The sequence below is a fragment of the Grammomys surdaster genome, unplaced genomic scaffold (assembly GCF_004785775.1).
Source record: "Grammomys surdaster isolate TR1022 unplaced genomic scaffold, NIH_TR_1.0 252, whole genome shotgun sequence".
Classification (NCBI taxonomy): domain Eukaryota; kingdom Metazoa; phylum Chordata; class Mammalia; order Rodentia; family Muridae; genus Grammomys; species Grammomys surdaster.
The window spans coordinates 1112799-1127558 of record NW_021604693.1 but is presented as its reverse complement, the minus strand read 5'-3'; the positions used below and the strand labels follow the sequence as shown (position 1 = coordinate 1127558).

Below are 14760 nucleotides of genomic sequence, written 5' to 3'. Positions count from 1 at the left end.
TGGATGTAACCTCTATCTACCCCCCCACTCCCACCTCCCCACCCTCAAAACTCCCACCCCCTGGGGCGTCCAGCCTTCATGAGGTCAAGGATCTCATCTTCCACCTGTGCCCAGCAGGGCCCTCCACTCTTATATATTCAGCTAAGGCCCTGGATCCCTCCATAAGTGCTCCCAGGCTGGTGGTTTAGACCCTGGGAGCTGTGGTTGGTTGGTATTGTTGCTCTCCTCATGGGGCCTTTCAGCTCCTTCAGTCTTCACTCTAACTCCTCCATTGAGAACCCCATGATCACTTCAATGGCTAGTTGTGAGCATCTGCCTCTGAATATGTCAGACTCTTGAAGACCTCTGAGGAGACATCCATATCAGGCTCTTATCAGCATGCACTTCCTGACTTCCACATCAGCATCTACCTTTGGTGACTGCACATGGGATGGATACTCAGGTGGAAAGGTCTTCAGACGGCCCCTCCTTCAGTTTTTGTCCCTCGCTTTGTCTCCATATTTGCTCCCTTGAGTATTTTGTTGCTCCTTCTAAGAAGGACCGAATCACCCCCACTTGGTCTTCATTCTTTATGGACTTCATGTGGCCTGTGAGTTGCATCTTGGGCATTTTAAGGTTCTGGGCTAATATCCAATAATCAGTGAGTGAATACCATGTGTGTTCTTTTGTGATTGGCTTACCTCACTCAGTATGATAATTTCTAGTTCCATCCATTTACCTAGGAACCTCTCAAATTCATTGTTTTTAATAGCTGAGTAATACTCCATTGTGTAAATATACCACATTTTTTTAATCCATTCCTCAGTTGAAGGACATCTGGGTTCTTTCCAGCTCCTGGCTATTATAAATAAGGCTGCTATGAACATAGTTGAGCATATGTCCTTATTATATGTTCGAGTACCTTCTGGGTATATGCCTAGGAGTGGTATAGCTGGATCCTCGGGTAATGCTATGTCCAATTTTCTGAGGAACCGCCACACTGATTTCCAAAGTGGTTGCACCATCTTGCAGTCCCACCAACAATGGAGGAGTGTTCCTCTTTCTCCACACCCTCGCCAGCATCTACTATCACCTGAGTTTTTAATCTTAGCCATTCTGACTGGTGTGAGATGGAATCTCAGGGTTGTTTTGATTTGCATTTCCCTGACGACTAAGGATGCCGAGCATTTCTTTAGGTGCTTCTCGGCCATTCGAGTTTCTTCTGTTGAAAATTCTTTGTTAAGCTCTATACCCCATTTTTTAATAGGGTAATTTGGTTGCCTGGAGTCTAATTTCTTGAGTTCTTTGTATATATTGGATATTAGCCCTCTATCAGATGAAGGATTGGTAAAGATCTTTTCCCAATTTGTTGGTTGTCGTTTTGTCCTATTGACAGTGTCCTTTGCCTTACAGAAACTTTGCAATTTTATGAAGTCCCATTTGTCAATTCTCGATCTTAGAGCATATGCCATTGGAGTTCTGTTCAGGAACTTTTCCCCTGTGCCCAAGTATTCGAGGCTTTTCCCCACCTTCTCTTCTATTAGTTTCAGTGTATCTGGTTTTATGTGGAGGTCCTTTATCCACTTAGATTTGAGCTTTGTACAAGGGGATAAGAATGGATCAATTTTCATTCTTCTACATGTTGTCCTCCAGTTGAACCAGCACCATTTGTTGAAAATGCTGTCCTTTTTCCACTGGACAGTTTTAGCTCCTTTGTCAAAGATCAAGTGACCATAGGAGTGTGGGTTCATTTCTGGGTCTTCAATTCTATTCCATTGATCTTCCTGCCTGTCTCTGTACCAATACCAGGTAGTTTTTATCACTATTGCTCTGTAGTACAGCTTGAGGTCAGGGATGGTGATTCCTCCCGAAGTTCTTTTATTGTTGAGAATAGTTTTCGCTATCCTAGGTTTTTTGTTATTCCATATGAATTTGAGAATTTCCTTTTCTAACTCTGTGAAGAATTGAGTTGGGATTTTAATGGGGATTGCATTGAATCTGTAGATTGCTTTTGGCAAGATGGCCATTTTTATTATATTAATCCTGCCAATCCATGAGCATGGGAGATCTTTCCATCTTCTGAGATCTTCTTCAATTTCTTTCTTCAGAGACTTGAAGTTCTTGTCATACAGGTCTTTCACTTGCTTGGTTAGATTCACACCAAGGTATTTTATATTATTTGCAACTATTGTGAAGGGTGTCATTTCCCTAATTTCTTTTTCAGTCTGTTTATCTTTCATGTAGAGGAAGGCTACTGATTTGTTTGAGTTGATTTTATAACCAGCCACTTTGCTGAAGTTGTTTATCAGGTTTAGGAGTTCTCTGGTGGAAGTTTGGGGGTCACTTAAGTATACTATCATATCATCTGCAAATAGCGATATTTTGACTTCTTCCTTTCCTATTTGTATCCCTTTGACTTCTTTTTGTTGTCTAATTGCTCTGGCTAAGACTTCCAGTACTATATTGAATAGGTAGGGGGAGAGTGGGCAGCCTTGTCTAGTCCCTGATCTTAGTGGGATTGCTTCAAGTTTCTCTCCATTTAGCTTGATGTTGGCTACTGGTTTGCTGTAAATTGCTTTTACTATGTTTAGGTAGGGGCCTTGAATTCCTGATCTTTCCAAGACTTTTATCATGAAGGGATGTTGAATTTTGTCAAATGCTTTCTCAGCATCTAGTGAGATAATCATATGGTTTTTTTCTTTAAGTTTGTTTATATAGTGGATTACATTGATGGATTTCCGAATATTGAACCATCCCTGCATTCCTGGGATAAAACCTACTTGATCATGATGGATGATTGTTTTGATGTGGTCTTGGATTCGGTTTGCTAGAATTTTATTGAGTATTTTTGCATCGATGTTCATAAGGGAGATTGGTCTGAAGTTCTCTTTCTTTGTTGGGTCCTTGTGGGGTTTGGGAATGAGTGTAATTGTAGCTTCATAGTACGAATTGGGTAGTGTTCCTTCTGTCTCTATTTTGTGGAATAGTTTGAAGAGAATTGGTATTAGGTCTTCCTTGAAGGTCTGATAGAATTCAGCACTAAAACCATCTGGTCCTGGGCTTTTTTTAGTGGGGAGACTTTTAATGACTGCTGCTATTTCCTGAGGGGTTATGGGACTATTTAGATGGTTTATCTGCTCCTGGTTTAATTTTGGTACCTGGTATCTGTCTAGGAAATTGTCCATTTCATCCAGGTTTTCCAGTTTTGTTGAGTATAGGCCTTTGTAGTAGGATCTGATGATTTTTTGAATTTCTTCAGTTTCTGTTGTTATGTCTCCCTTTTCAGTTCTGATTTTATTAATTTGGATACTGTCTCTGTGCCCTCTGGTTAATCTGGCTAAGGGTTTATCTATCTTGTTGATTTTCTCAAAGAACCAACTCCTGGTTTTATTGATATTTTGTATTGTTCTTTCAGTTTCTATTTGGTTGATTTCAGCCCTGAGTTTGATTATTTCCTGCCTTCTACTCCTCCTGGGTGTATTTGCTTCTTTTTGTTCTAGGGCTTTTAGTTGTGCAGTCAACTTGTTAGTGTGTGCTCTTTCCAGTTTCTTTTTGTAGGCACTTAGAGCTATGAGCTTTCCTCTTAGCACTGCCTTCATGGAGTCCCACAAGTTTTGGTATGATGTGTCCTCATTTTCATTGAAATCTAAAAAGTCTTTAATTTCTTTCTTTATTTCTTCCTTGACCAAGTCATCATTGAGTAGAGAGTTGTTCAGTTTCCATGTGCACATGGGTTTTCCATTGGTTTTGTCATTATTAAAGACCAGTCTTATTCCATGGTGATCTGATAAGAGGCAAGGGATTATTTCAATCTTTTTGTATCTGTAGAGGCTTGTTTTGTGACCAATTATATGGTCTATTTTGGAGAAGGTACCATGAGGTGCTGAGAAAAAGGTATATTCTTTTGTTTTAGGATGAAATGTTCTATAGATGTCTGTTAAGTCCATTCGGTTCATAACTTCTGTTAATGTCAAAGTGTCTCGGTTTAGTTTCTGTTTCCATGATTTGTCCATTGCTGACAGTGGGGTGTTGAAATCCCCCACTATTATTGTGTGAGGTGTAATGTGTGTTTTGAGCTTTAGTAAAGTTTCTTTTATGTATGTAGGTGCCCTTGCATTTGGGGCATAGATGTTCAGAATTGAGAGTTCACCTTGGTAGCTTTTTCCTTTGATGAGTATGAAGTGTCCTTCCTTATCTTTTTTGATTAATTTTGGATGGAAGTCGATTTTATTTGATATTAGAATGGCTACTCCAGCTTGTTTCTTGGGACCATTGGCTTGGAAAATTGTTTTCCACCCTTTTATTCTGAGGTAGTGTCTGTCTTTGTCACTGAGGTGCGTTTCTTGTATGCAGCAAAATTCTGGGTCTTGTTTGTGTATCCAGTCTGATAGTCTGCGTCTTTTTATTGGGGAATTGAGACCATTGATGTTAAGAGATATTAAGGAAAAATGATTGTGGCTTCCTGTTATTTTTGTTATTAGAGGTAAAGTTATGTTTGTATAGTTATCTTCTTTTGGGGTTGTTGGAAGATTACTTCCTTGCTTTTTCTAGGTTGTAGTTTCCCTCCTTGTGTTGGCGTTTTCCATCCATTATCCTTTGAAGTGCTGGGTTTGTGGGAAGATATTGTGCAAATTTGGTTTTGTCATGGAATATCTTGGTTTCACCATCTATATTGATTGAGAGTTTTGCTGGGTATAGTAATCTGGGCTGGCAATTGTGTTCTCTTAGGGTCTGTATGATGTCCGTCCAGGCTCTTCTGGCTTTTATAGTCTCTGGTGAGAAGTCTGGTGTAATTCTTATAGGTCTGCCTTTATATGTTACTTGACCTTTTTCCCTTACTGCTTTTAGTATTTTTTCTTTGTTTTGTGCATCTGATGTTTTGATTATTATGTGACGGGAGGTATTTCTTTTCTGGTCTAGTCTATTTGGTGTTCTGTAGGCTTCTTGTATGTTTATGGGCATCTTGTTCTTTAGGTTAGGGAAATTTTCCTCAATGATTTTGTTGAAGATATTTACTGGCCCTTTAAGTTGGGAATCTTCATTCTCATCTATACCTATTATCCTTAGGTTTGGTCTTCTCATTGTGTCCTGGATTTCCTGGATGTTTTGAGTTAGGAGTTTTTTGCTTTTTTCATTTTCTTTGACAACTGTGTCAATATTTTCCACCGTATCTTCTGCATTTGAGATTCTCTCTTCTATCTCTTGTATTCGGTTGGTGATGCTTGCGTCTGTGACTCCTGATCTCTTTCTTAGGTTTTCTATCTCCATGGTTGTCTCCCTTTGAACTTTCTTTATTGTTTCTATTTCCAGTTTCAGATCCTGAATGTTTTTGTTTAATTCCTTCTTTGTGTTTTCTTCCATTTCTTTAAGGGATTTCTGTGATTCCTCTTTAAGGGCTTCTATCTGTTTACTTGTACTCTCCTGTATTTCTTTAAGGGAGTTACTTAATTCCTTCTTATAATCCTCTATCATCATCATGAGAAGTGATTTTAATTCTGAATCCTGCTTTTCAGGTGTGAAGGCGTGTTCAGGGCTTGCTATATTGGGAGAACTGGGCACTGATGATGCCAAGAAACTTTGGTTTCTGTTGCTTATGTTCTTGCGCTTGCCTTTCGCCATCTGGGTAACTCTAGTGGTACCTGCCCTCTCTGTGTAAGATTGGAATCTGTATTTCCAGTTATCTTACTTATTGCAGAGCTCCTCGGAGTCCAGAGGTCTCTGTGGTCTTATGCCCCTAATCTCCCGGGTGGAAGAACTCCTGGGACTCAGGCCACCTCTTGGATCTGGTAATCCTTCTGTTCTGAATGCAGTGGCTCCTCGGCTGCTCTGAGTGCAGTGGGTTCTCGATGACTCAGGATTCAGTTTCAGCTGCTCTGAGTGCAGTGGCTCCTAGATGACTCAGGATTCAGTTTCTCCACAGGACAGGAGCAGACCAACTCTGTGTCAGCTGCTCTGAGTGTAGTGGCTCCAGCTGCTCTGAGTGCAGTGGGTACCTGATGACTCAGAATTCAGTTTCAGCTGCTCTGAGTGTAGTGGCTTCTCGAAGACTCAGGATTCAGTTTCTCCACAGGACAGGAGCAGACCTACTCTGTGTCTGCTCCAGTCCCAGGGACCAGGCAGGGGCCGAAGGGAAGTGGAATTCCGGAGGGGCGGGGTTTGGGTAGCTGCTGTGCCCTGGATGTCCCTGGTTCCCAGATGTATTTCTGGGGCTTAGGGAGCGAGATGGAGTTCTTACCAGCTGCTCTGAGTGCAGTGGCTCCTGGATGACTCAGGATTCAGTTTCTCCACAGGACAGGAGCAGACCGACTCTGTGTCTGCTCCAGTCCAAGGGACCAGGCAGAGGCCGAAGGGCCCCTCTTCTAAATAGGACTGAAGCATCCACACTTTGGTCTTGCTTCTTCTTGAGCTCCACATGGTCTGTGAGTTTTATCGTGGGTATTTCAATCTTTTTGCCTAATATCTATTTATCAGTGAGTATATACCTTGTTCTTTTGTGTCTGGGTTACCTCACTTAGGATGATATTTTCTAAATCCATCCATTTGCCTGATAATTTTATGAAGTCAGCAAGTGGCAGTCAGGATGTAGAAGAATGCAAATTGACCCATTCTTATCTCCTTGTACAAAACTCAAGTAAAAGTGGATCAAGGACCTCCACATAAAACCAGATACACTATCTCTAATCGAAAAGAAAGTGAGAATGAGGATCAAATACATCACCACAGGGGAAAATTTCCTGAAAAAAAAAACACTAGTGGCCCAGGCTCTAAGATAAACTATAGATAAATGGGATCTCATAAAATGTAAAAGCTGCTGTAAGACAAAGGACACTGTTGAAATGGCAAAAAGGGAACCTACAGATTTTGAAATTATCTTTAACAACTCTACATCCAATAGAGGGCTAAAATCAAATATATACAAAGAACTCAAGAAATTAGACTACAGAGAACCAAATAACCCTGTTTAAAAATGGGGTACAGAGTTAAACAAAGAATTCTCAACTGAGGAATCCCGAATGTCCATGAAGCACCTAAAGAAATGTCCAACATCCTTAGTCATCAGGGGAATGCAAATCAAAACAACTCTGAGATTCCAACTCACACTGCTCAAAATGTCTAAGATCAAAAAAATCAGGTGACAGCAGATGCTGGTGAGGATGTGAAAGAGGAGCATTCCTGCATTGTTGGTGGGATTGCAAGCTTGTACAACCACTCTGGAAATCAGCCTGGTGGTTCCTTGGAACGTGGAACTGGGGACCCAGTTATGCCACTCCTGGGCATATACTCAAAAGATGCTCCAACATATCACAAGGACATGTGTTTCACTATGTTCATAGCAGCTTAATTTATAATAACCAGAAGCTGGAAACAACACAGATGTCCCTCAGAAGAGGAATGGATACAGAAAACACGGTACATTTATACAATGGAGTACTACTCAGCTATCAAAAACAATGGCTTCATGAAATTCACAGGCAAATTGATGGAACTAGAAAATATCATTCTGAGTGAGGTAACAAAAAGAACACAAAAAAACACACATGGTATGTACATATTGATAAGTTAATTATTAGAAAAATGCTCAGAATACCCAAAATACAACTGACAAACCATATGAAGCTATAGAAGAAGGAAGACCAAAGTGTGGATGCTTCAGTCCTACTTAGATGGGAGAATAAAATAATCATGTGAGGTAGAGGGTGGGAGGGACTTGAGAGGAGTAGGGGAGGGGAAATCGGGGAAGGAGCAGGTGTAGGGGGAGACAAGGAGATGTCCAGAGGGTCAGGGAATTGAACAGAGGTGTATAGCAGTGGGGGATGGGGAATTGAAGGATGAGGCCACCCACCCATCTTCAAATTATTCACCCAGAATTGCTCTCGTCTAAAGGAAATACAGAGACAAAGAGTGGAGCAGTGTGGGGAAAAAATTAGAGGCCCGCTGCTGTGGTGCCCCAGTGAGGCTTCCACACTGTGGCTGGTCCCACATGCGGGAGGAACGTCTATGGTTCCAGTGGCCTGGAGGCTTTGGCAGCGGCAGGCCTCCATGACACAAGGAAGTCCTTGGTTCCAAAAGGGTTTAGGCGGATGGTAGATGGATCTGGAAGTACGCCCCCCAAAACTCAGGGCAGTCCCGGGTTATATAGGGAGGGAGAAAAGGGGAGGGTATGGGGGGATTGGAGGAGGATCTGGGGAGGCATACTTAATTTGCTCCGCCCTCTGGTCTTCATTAGTATGTAAATCCCTAGGGCCTGAGGCCTATAGTCTGGCCTATGTGACTGAACAATATAATTCTATGGAGATGTGACTGCTTTCCAGGACCCTGGGTTCTTGGGGCGCACTGAACTCCTGCTGGTTCTCACGCAGAGTCTTAGGGTTCTAGGCAACTGCTCAACCATGACCCAGGATACCCTTACACAGTCCCACAGAGCAGGGTGACAGAAAGTCCACCCAGACACTGCTCCACCTGGGGATCCATCCCATATAGACACCAAACCCAGACACTATTGCTGATGCCAAGAAGCACTTGCTGATAGAGGCCTGATATAGCTGTCTCTTGAGAGGCTTTGCCAGAGCCTGACCAATACAGATCCAGATACTTGCAGACAACCAATGGCATAATTAGGGGAAGGAGTGAAGGAGTTAAAGCAATTTGCAACCCCATAGGAAGAACAACAATATCAACCAACCAGACCCTACCCCCAGAGCTCCCAAGGTCTAAACCACTAACCAAAGAGTATACATGGAGGGACTCATGACTCCAGCTTCATATGTAGCAGAGGATTGCCATAGCTAGCATCAATAAGAGGAGAAACCCTTTAACCTATGAAGGCTAGATGTCCCAACATAGGGGAATTCTAGGGCAGTGAGGTGAGAGTGGGTGAGTAGGTTGGGGAGCAACCTCATAGAAGCAGAAGGAGGGGTAATGGGATAGGTATTTGAGGAGGGGAAACTAGGAAGGGGGATTACATTTGAAATGTAGATTAAAGTAACCAATAAAAAACATTAAAAAATTAACTCAAATATCCCAGTAGCCTTTGTTGATACAAAAGAGAAACAGAATGAGAATAAAATTAGGAAAACCTCTTCCTTTGCAATAACCAGAAAGAATATAAAATATTCTGATGTGTAACTCTAACCAAGCAAGTGACAGATCTGTATGACAAGAACTTGAAGCCCCAAAGGAAGAAATCAAAGACTTCAGAAGACAAAAAGAGCAATTCTCAAATTCATATGTAAAAATATATATATAAAGATCTCAGTGTAGCCAAAACAATTCTGAACAATAAAAGAAATTCTGGGAGAAATCAGCATTTCTGACTTCAAGCTGTGTACTACAGGGCAAGAGTGATAAAAACCACTATTGGTATTGATTAAAGAGACTAACAGGTTGAACAATAGAATAGAATAGAATCAAAGACCCATAAATGAACCCAAACACCTATGAAAACTTGATCTTTGACCAAGAAGTCAAAATCATACAGTGGAAAAACAAAACATTTTCAACAAATGGGGCTGGTCTGCATGTAGAATAATCCAAACCTGATCCATATTTATCACCCTACATGAAGCTCAAATTCAAGTGGATCAAGACCCTCAACATAAAACCAGATACACCGAATCTAACTGAAGAAAAACTGGGAAATTGCCTCAAATACATTGGCACAGCAGAAAATTTTCTGAACAGAACATTAGTGGCTCAGGATTGAAGATAAACAATTGATAAATGGGACATCTCAAAACTAAAATGTTTCTGTAAAGCAAAGGACACTGTCAATTGGAGAAAATGGCAACCTACAGATCTTCACTAACCCTACATCCAATAGTGAGCTAACATTCAAAATATATGAAGAACTCAAATAGGCTCCAAAAATCATCCAAATAATCTGATTTTAAAATGAGGTACAGAGCTAAACAAAGGATTCTCAATAAAGACAATATTGAATTCCCGACAAGCACTTAAAGAAATGTTCAAAGTCCTTAGTCATCAGGGAAATGCAAATCAAAATGACCCTCACATTCTACCTTATAACCATCAGAATAGCTAAAATCAAAAACTCAAGTGACAGCACATGCTGGCAAGGATGTGGAGCAAGGGGAACACTCCTCCATTGCTGATTGCAAACTGGTACAACCACTCTGGAAATCAATCTGTAGGTTCCTCAGAAAACTGGAAATAGTTCTATCTAAAGACCGAGCTATACTTCTCCTGGGCATATATCCTAAAGAAGCTCCACACTACCACAAGGACACATATTCCACTGTGTTCATACCAGCTTTTTTCTTAATAGCCAAAAACTGGAAATAATTCAGATGTCCCTCAACTGAAGAACGGATATAGAAAATACGGTTCATTAACAAAATGGAATACTATTCAGTTATTAAAAACAAGGGCATCATGAATTTTGCAGGCAATTGGATGAACGGAAACAGAAAATATCATCCTATGTGAGGTAGCCCCCATGGTCTGTACTCACTAACAAGTGTTTATTAGCCATAAAGTGCAGGATAGTCATACTACAATCCACAGACCCACAGAAGCCAACTGAGATGAACAGCCCAAGGAAGGATACTTGAATCTTACTTAAAATTGGAAATCAAGTAGACATAATATGTCCCATGCCTTTCATGGGATATGATTATGTAGGTCTCTGTCAGTGTTTCTATCAGAGCAGTACTGTGCTGTTAGAGAGTAGTGTTTCCTAGAACTCATGGTGACATCGAAAAGATCACTCAATAGTTCTTTCACCAACCCAGTACCCCAAAGAAAAAAAATTCTGTAAACAGGAGTTCCTATCATATCTCAATCTTGGATGATGAGGCCTCATTCCAGAACCCTATAATACACTGAGCCCAGCCATGTGTGACCCTATTGTGGATCACAGCACAATCTTGAAAGCTTCACACAGGCCAAGGGAGAACACATCATTGGTGTTCTTGAGCTTCTTGAACACATACCAAACATAGTAGACACTTGGCATGTTCATTTTGGGACCAATATGCTGATCCACATGAGGTAATGCAGATGGTCCACTTATTATTTGTTAAGACAAAGCCACAGATGTGGTCAATGCCCAGTGAGAAAGTCCCAACCCTTGACCAATTGTTTCTTCAAACAATTTTGTTTCCATGAGTCCTGTTCTAAGGAAGAGACACAGATGGAATGTGACGAAGTGGAACTGAATTTGATCATATCGGAGTATGAAAGGCAAGTAACTCTGGATTATAAGATGGAAGAGTGTTGGTGCAGGGTGTTAATGAATCCACTGCTACTAGGCCATCTTTCCAATAGGATTATCAAGGAATTTATCAGCATTAGCCCAGAGACTATCTGTCCAGGTTCCTTGAGATCCTGGCACTCCAATATCTTTCAGATGTCAGCTACAACAGATTAACTCTGTAGAGAGATGGATAAGCTCAACTCCCTTGTTCCCTGGTGAAAGGCTCTAGATGGGCCTAACTCAGAATGACTTTTCCTGGGGCCCTTTAAGAAGCTGCAACTTGGTGAAAATAAAAACACTATGATGCACACAGATATCTTTCCCAGCAAAATGCTAAACATTCCATTACAGATGTGGGATACAGCAGATCTAGCAAGAGACCCAGAATTGACACAGGTGCCACTGAAGGATTCCCAAAATTGATAACTGTAAAAAGGTTTGGTTTTCTGGAACAAGAGAGTTTTTATGCAGCAGTGTGATATGAATGGACAAGTGAGAAAAAAGACAGGAACAAGTCATAGAGGCAGGGCATAGTGAGAATTTAGCTGGGACCAAAGAAGATTTTTGCCTACTCCTCTCTCAAACAGCTCTGTATAAAGCCTTTCCTGTCAGTGCAGATAACCCCAGTGTCCTTAGGATCAAACATGACCCTGCATCATCATACAGATTAATGGAAAGAATTGGAGGAAGTGCTTTAAGAGTACAGTTCCCTCTCCTGTGGAGCTGATGAAATACTTTCATGGTGTAAGAAGTATCCAGTCTCCAAAGGCCAAATCGTGTTTCCTGTCCTTCCAGACAGGCTCTGTAGCTCTGCCCACAAGCACAGCTGCAGCCACTGGAAGGAGATGCCGTGGACTTCACTTCCACTGTCTTGCTATATCTGGGTGAGATGTAATGACGGGAAGAGAATGTCTTAGTCTATGAATGACTTTGCCCCACAGCCCAGCGCTGACACACCAGGAAACCACAGGATTATAGGAGGGTATCCTAAGAGGAGAACCTGCTCGAGTTTAAGGAACAAACTTATCACTGGGAACTCTCTTCTAGAACTGACTCTGAATCTCATGGCCCCATTGCTGGAAGGTAAGTGTCTGTCAGCAGTGGTCCTTACCTGTGCTTCTCATCATAACTGTGAGCCAAACCTGGGCAAGGAGTGTGGAAAACAGTAGCCTCCACGTGTGTGTGTGTGTCTGTGTCTGTGTCTGTGTCTGTGTCTGTGTCTGTGTCTGTGTGTGTGTGTGTGGTAGATAGAGATAGCTAGAGGGTTGGAAGGATGACGCCTGCAATATAAAGATGGGTGTCCTGGGTCTGAGCTGTTCATTTCCTTGCAGGAACTCTCCCTAAGCCTATCCTCAGAGCATATCCAGACACTGTTGTCACCAAGGGGAATAATGTGACAATCTTGTGTAAGAGTGCCACCAGAGCCAAAAAATTCTGCATACATAAAAAGGGAGATCAATATCCATGGTGGACAGAGGTTACCCTGGAACCTGGGAACAAAGCTGAGTTTTCTATCTCAGTAATTGACCAGGACCATGCAGGGCAGTATTATTGTCACTATCAGACCCATGCTGTACAGTCAGGTGACAGTGACCCTCTGGAGCTGGTGGTGACAGGTAAGAGCACATCCAAGGTTCCCCGGACTCAGGCTTTATTGTCCATAAATGGGTCTCCATGCATTACTGGCTTAGACCACGCAGTCCTGTCGTATAATGAGGCCTGAGGCCATTTAACAGATTCCCCTTTTCTCCTAGGAGTCTATAGTAAACCAAACCTGTCAGCTAAGCCTAGACCTATAGTGACTCCAGGAGGGAATGTCACTCTTCAGTGTGCTTCATCCCAGCCGTATGACAGCTTCATTATGTCTGAGGAAGGCCCATTGATGATCTCCTGGTTGCTGCAGTCCCAGTATAACTACATTACTAAGCAGTTCCAAGGCCTGTACTCTGTGGGCCCTGTGACTCCCAGCCAGAGACTACAGCCATTACAAGAGGAGACCACATGCCTGGTCAGAATCCAGTGAGCCCCTGGAGATCCTGTTTACAGGTAAAGAACCCACAGCCTTTACATTGAATGGTGTTGAACTCGATACAGATACCCAGGAATGCCTTGATGTTTGATATACCAAAATCTAACCTAGTCAAATAAAACCTATCATTAAGGAAAGTCTAGAACCTTGCCTTTTAGGGTGACATACATCTGTATAGGTTTAGACTTTTCTTGGGAGGTGGCAGATAAGGATGTCTGTTTCTGCCTATTACATGCCCACCTGAACAAGAGAGACTATGGGAATGAGACTTTCATGGAAACTCCACTGCTGAACTACTAGCTTTCTGGGGTCATAAGATTCCTGCACCAGACTTGTCACTTTAGGTCCTGTCCTGTTTATATCAATTTATGTAATTAGTAAAGATGTCAAAACTGAGGCAGTTACAGCATTCTTCATATATAAGCTTAGTGTTAGGAAGCCATGATCCTGGTAGGTAATTATCTGTGATTATCTGTCTAATTTAGTGACTGGTTCAAACACACACACACATACACGCACACACACTTACACACATGTACACACATCTTTATATTGCTGTTGAAGCCAACACTGTACAAGACTCTATATGTTACTGCTCCAAACACTGATCTGACATTTACCACATTAGGTGGAAGAAGAAACTAGGTGAACTAATATACAATGAGCTTTTCTACTTCCTACCTAACAGAGAAATTGCTGAGTTTGATGTGGAAAGAAATATTTGGGAAAATTTGGCAAAAAGACACAAATCATCTTTGTGTCTTAGTAAAAATAATTTCTCTTCTCTGAAAGACTATGAAACAGTTCTGCCTCATTTACTGCTGGTTGTTCCTTGATACTGAGAAAGGGGCAGGGGATGCTGACATCACAGAGAAAGCCTACATGTGGTGGGGGGAGCACTCAACAAACACAGGCATTTGGGACAAGCATCCCAGAGTTAGGACCTGAGTCTACACAACCTCTCCTGAGTTCACCAGAGCCACCACATAGAGAAGAGTTCTGTGGCTGCTCAGTGTAGTGACTCATGAATCACTACCAAGACTATCTTGTCAAAATTAATTTGTTGATTTCACTTATGAATCATTTGTTTATATTTTAAAACAGTGGGCTAAAATTTCAAGTAAGAATATGAAAGGGAACCTTATAGAGTAGGGGAAATCTTCATTCCAGAAACTAATGATGTTATAAGAGTAATAGACATTTACACTATACAAGAATGTGGACCTCAGAGGAAACACTTAGGTGTTTTGAGCAATTCAGCACCCTTCTACACTTATTTTGTTCACAGGATTAGTTGAGACCATCACTCAATCACACAGGGTTACCAAACCCAAGGCAGATGAATAAAGAGGATTTGAAGTCATAGCACTGGACATAGAAGGTTCAATTTGGGGGCAAATGTGCTATGGGTGGACAAGTTATTCTAGGGGGATTTTGAACTTTCCGAAAGTTTATAACTTCCTTGTCCATAACCACAGCCTCAGAGAACCAGGATTACACAGTGAAGAATCTCATCTGGATAGGGATAGCTGGTTTG

At 41.6% G+C, this 14760-nt stretch overlaps 1 pseudogene; it reads left to right on the top strand.

Moving 5' to 3' along the window:
* The window catches only part of LOC114627359, a 34718-nt pseudogene extending 21501 nt beyond the window's left edge, over window positions 1-13217 (top strand).
* Window positions 13218-14760: the final 1543 nt, after the last annotated feature.